The following is a 5,775-nucleotide window of genomic DNA, read 5'->3' on the forward strand; positions in this document are numbered from 1 at the left end:
CAGAGGTCAAGTTCAAACAGAGGGAGACGGTGATACAAATGGAGACTAACAAAGTTATTTTGTAAAGGGTCAGATAGTAAATGTTTTAGGGTTTGAGGACCACATGCTCTCTGTCATAGCTATTCAACTCTGTCACTGTAGCATTAAAACATCCATAGATAGTAGGAAAAAGAATGAATATAAAACTTTATTTGTAAAACAGAGGTGAGCAGGATTTGCCCACCTCTGATCTAAACTAGTTGAAGTGAAAATAGCATGCTGATGTACATTTACAAAAATACATGACCATTTGAGCATATCTGAGGCCCCTTGTGGCCCTTGAAGGAGTGCAAGTCATCATACTATTAAAACTTAATAATCATTAGTATCAAAGGAAATCTGCTTCTGATCACAAAAAAAATTTATATTTCCTACCTTATAAGATTTTTTTCCTATGACTTTTTAAGGATCCCCTATACAGAATCATCAAGATAGTTTTCTATCTTTCCTTCTAAAACTTTAGAGTTGTTTCCTTTTTGTTCTTATGTTTTTAATCTCCATGAAATTTATTGTTTTGAATGGTGTGATTTAGACATATATTTTTATAATATTCAAAATTTTCTTAGAAACATTTATTGAATAACTTTTCTCCCCACTGATTTGAAGTGCCACTTCTATCATAATATTGAATATGAACTATGATAGTTTTCCTCCTTTTATTAAGACCTCTTAATTCCTTCAGTAAATTTAATATTTTCTCCCTAAGGAATAAGGCATAATACATCTTTGTTAACTTAATTCCAAGATACTGTGTCATTTTTGCAGCTTCAGTTAATAGAATTTTTTTCTTGCTACAATTTTGAATTAGTTATTGCAGGAGTATCCAGATCTATTGGCCATGTCTTAGCTAATATTTGTGATTATTTTTTTTAACTTTTAAGGCAGATGATTATGTTGTCTGTAATAAATTTTAATCCACTTTGGCCTAGATTTAAATTTTTTTTTCATTTTTAAAATTTTATTGAAATATAGTTGACTTACAATTTTGTGATAATTTCTGCTGTACAACAGTGACTCAGTTATACATGTACACACATTTTAATTTTATTTTTTGTTTCAATATTAGGGTCATGCTAGATTGAAAAGTGAATTGGGTAGTAATCCATCTTTTTGTATTTTCTGTAACAACTGTAAAACCTGGAATTATCTGTTCCTCTGTTCTTTGAAGTTATTATACAAAATTAATCTGTAAATTATGATTGTTTGGTGGCTTTTGAGGGGTAGATCTTTCACTGCCATTAAAATTTACCTTAAAGACATGATCTAACAAGATTAAAAAGACTGACTTTGCCAATTAGTAATAGTATGAGTCTCATATTGCTGTCTCTGCATATAGCCATGTTTCTATTCTTGCTGTTGTTTTCTTTTGTTCTTCCTTTTATTTTTCTTGTGAACACTTTTCAGTAATTTATTAGTCCTTTTTTCTACTGATACACTCTCATCTCTATTTGCTTAACTTTTGCTTTACATTTACAATTTTCTTCTTTTTTTGGTTTATTTCAATATACTTTATCAAACTAAAGGTTATAAATTTATTCTCTTTCATTAAAAAGTTATTTAATAGCATATGTTTTCTTTTGAGTATAGCTTTGTTTTCATTCTATAAATTTTACATTCCTGTCCACTTCACAGTATTTGTTAATTTCCATTTTCTGTTTACCATTCAACACTTAAATTATGTAAAATAAGTTTTTAAAATATTTTAAATAATGCAATTTTAAGATATATTTTGCAGATGATTTTTAATTATATTTCATCATACATCTCTGAAACGTGGTCTATGTGGTACAATTATTTTTTATTTTGTTGAGACTCCTTTTCTGCCCAAGATGTGCCCATGTTTTTTTAAGTTTTCCATATATATTTGAAAATATGTGTTCCGGAGTTCTCTTGTGGTGCAATGGGTTAGGATTCAGCATTGTCACTGAAGTGGCTTTGGTCACTGCTATGGCACAAGTTCAACCCCTGGCCTGGAGAATTTCACATGCCATGGGCACAGCCAAAAAATATATATACGTGTGTGGTATGCTTGCTGAGTTCGGTAGGCAACAGACCAGTACTGACATACTCACCAATATTTCTAAGTTTCTACTTTTCCTTGATATATTTACTAGGTTATGTTTCCCTGCCCATTTAGACTCAGCCATGGTCACGTTACTTGCTTGAGAGAATAAAATACAAGTGGAAGTGACATGTGTTACTCCTAGTAGAAGCAAGAAAGAGCTAGTGCACAAGTTCTGTGCTGTCTTCCCTTGTTGCCGCAACCTCTGGAGCTTCGCTTTGAGATGGTAGTGTCAAAACATTCTCTCCCTGATTCCCTGAATATTAACTATGTAGAATAGGGCCCCCTGCTGAGACACTAAATAAAGCATGTCGCTTGAGTGAAAAATAACCTTTCTTCTTTAAGCCCTGAGATTTGAGGATTATTTGTTAGTGTAATGTTCCATCAATCAACTTAAGCCTATTTATGCTGTCATAACAAATAACCCTCAAAGTGTGGTGGGTTTTAGCAACAATGATTTACTTTTCTGTTCATGTGATAGAGCCATTGGGGGCTTTGGATTTCCTCCAGGACCCAAAATGAATGAGCAGTCCCTCTCACACACTCTTGACACCAAGGCATCAAGGGAACAACAGAGATAGTGGTACCCACGATTCCTCTTAAAGCTTGTACCTAGAAGTAGAGCATGTCACTTGCACCCATATTGCTTTAGCCAAATGGTTCATTGTACAGCCAAGCTTGGCATCAAGGGTACAGAATGGATTACACTTTCATTAGTGAAGCCCTAACAGGGAAGCGTGGGAAGGCAAGGCAGCACATGTTCTGACAATAATAAACTCTTAACATATAAAGCATAGCCTTGTCCAATATATTTCATTTTCTATTTCTGTTTTAATATGTCCATTTCTGAGAGAAATTTATTAAAGTCTTATAGTTAGATTATGGAGCTATTTCTTCTTTTCATTGTATTATTCTCCTTTTATACATTTCAAAACAATGTTGCAAAATGCATACTTAATTCATAACAATTACATCTTTTTGGTGAGTTATATTTTAATTAGAAATTATCTTAATTTTTCCTTTCTTAATGTTGTCATCTTAAATTTATTTTCTCTAACATTACTGCACATGATTAATTTTTATTATTTTCAACAGTATATACTGCAAGAAATTGAGGGCAAGATTCCGAAGCCAGAATTTGTCTTTGTCTTAATCCAAAACATGGTGTTGCTACACACTATCTGTGTGAGCTTGAGCAAGGTAATTAGCCTCTCTGTGTCTCAATTCCCTTGTCTGTAAAATGAAAATAATAATAGGTCTATTTCCTGGCATTGTTATGAGGACTGGGATTATGCCTGGCATGAGTCTAAATGAGAATTTACATGGTTTATTTTTTGTTATCTATCTATTGTCTTTTGTAAAGTAAACAATGCAGGATTTGGATTCCTTTGTTTTTATCACAGACTGAAAGTTTTAGTAGGAAAATTTTAGTAGATGAGCTCAAACTAAAAGAATTAGTCCAAAAATACAGTCACAGTCATTGTGATTACTAGTATTTTTGGACTAATACTTTTTTTTTCCCTAGAATTTATTTATAATGCTCCCCTGTTTTGTTCCCTTATGTATTTTGTTGGTTATATTAGATGTCTTTTATTCCATTATTTTCTCTACTGTTTTAACTCATTTTATTTCTATTCTTCTAAAAAGTATTTTTAATGGAATATAATTACTTACATTGTGATTTTCCTAGTAAAATTTGTCTTAATCAATATATCTACATTTCCACCTCTAGTCTCCACCTCATCTCCAACGTTGATGCAATTTACAATATTTGTTCTAGCTTATAAAAGTAAATAATTTCTTTAAACAAGTAATGCTTTATTGAGACTATAAAATTTAGGTATCTCTTTTCTTACTATCACTTATTGCATGTCATCCCATTCACTTGGAATTATTTTTATTTTTATTAGAGCATGTCACTCTCAACTTTATGAATGAAACTCTCCTAAAGACATGCTAATTAGCTGCCAATGCTTCTTCAATCCAATTCTATCTCTAATCAATTTCAGGGTCTCCTCAGGGTTTCTTTTGCTCTGAAATTCCCTCTTCTATCTTTGAGCATAAATATCTGTTCACTTAAAACAATTTTATCATCATTGAAAAAGATTGATAAAAGGACAAAACTCTCTTATGTTTTCCCTACTCTGTTTTGAAATCACAATGATATCAAAAACTATTTTAAGAGTCTATGGTAACAAATGATGGATACATTTCAAGCCACTTAATGATATTGATTGAGAAACACTGATTATAAATATATTTACTTTAATTCCTGAGCTACCAAATCTATTTCAAAATTTTCATGGTTGTGTTTCCTGAATTCTAATGGTACCATCAGATTAGGTGCATAAAACACTCAGATTTTATGAATCATTAACAATTAACTAAGTCATAGAAATGACCAGAGTTGTCTCCCAAGGTAACAGAAATAAAAACAAAATAAACCAATGTGATCTAATCAAACTGACAAGCTTCTGCACAGCAAAGGAAATCATAAAAAAAAAGACAACCTATGGAATGGGAGAAAATACTTTCAAAGGATGCAACTGACAAGGGCTTAATCTCTAAAATATACAAACAACTTATACAACTCAACAGCAAAAAAAAAAAAGTGAAAAGAAAAATGGCCAGAAGGCCTGAATAGACATTTCTCTAAAGAAGATAAGCAGGTGGCCAATAGGCACATGAAAAATGCTCAACATCACTGATCAATAGAGAAATGCAAATAAAAACTACAATAAAGTACCACCTCACACCAGTCAGAATGGCTATCATTAATAAGAAAACAAATGGCAAATGCTAGAGCCGGAGTGGAGAAAAGAGTACCCTCCTTCACTGTTGTTGAGAATGTGAACTGGTACAACCACTATGGAAAACAGTATGGAGGTACCTCAGAAAACTAAATGTAGAGCCACCATATTATCCAGCAATCTCACTCTTGGGCATATATCTGGACAAAACTTTCATTGAAAAAGATACATGTACCCCTATGTTCATTGCAGCACTACTGACAGTAGCCAAGACATGGAAATGACCTAAATGTTCTTCAACAGATGAATTAAGAAGATGTGGTATATATACACAATGGAATACGACTCAGACATAAAAAAGAACAAAAAAATGCCATTTGCAACAACATGGATGGAACTAGAGATTCTCATACTAAGTGAAGTAAGTCAGAAAAGACAAATACCAATGATTATCACATATATCTGGGATCTAATATATGGCACAAGTGAAACTACCTACAGAAAAGAAACAAACTCATTGACCTGGAGACAAACTTGTGGTTGCCAAGAGGGAGGGGGAAGGAGTGGTATGGACTGGGAGTTTGGGGTTAGTAGATGCAAACAACTACATCTGCAGTAGATAAGCAGAGAGATCCTGATGTATAGCACAGGGAATTGTATCTAGTCACTTGTGATGGAACATGATGGAAGATAATGTGAGAAAGAGAATGTATATATATTCTTGACTGTGTATATATATGACTGGGTCACTTTGCTATATAGCAGAAATTGACAGAACATTGTAAATCAACTATAATAGAAAAAATAAAAATCTTAAAAAAAGCAAACAAAAAAATGACTAGAGTGAAGTTTAATTCCTTAAGAAATATTTAATATTAATTTATTTTCCTTATCATGAGCAAGCTTAGAAGACACAGAGTCATT

The sequence above is a fragment of the Phacochoerus africanus genome, chromosome 3, assembly GCF_016906955.1.
Source record: "Phacochoerus africanus isolate WHEZ1 chromosome 3, ROS_Pafr_v1, whole genome shotgun sequence".
NCBI classification, from domain to species: Eukaryota; Metazoa; Chordata; class Mammalia; order Artiodactyla; family Suidae; genus Phacochoerus; species Phacochoerus africanus.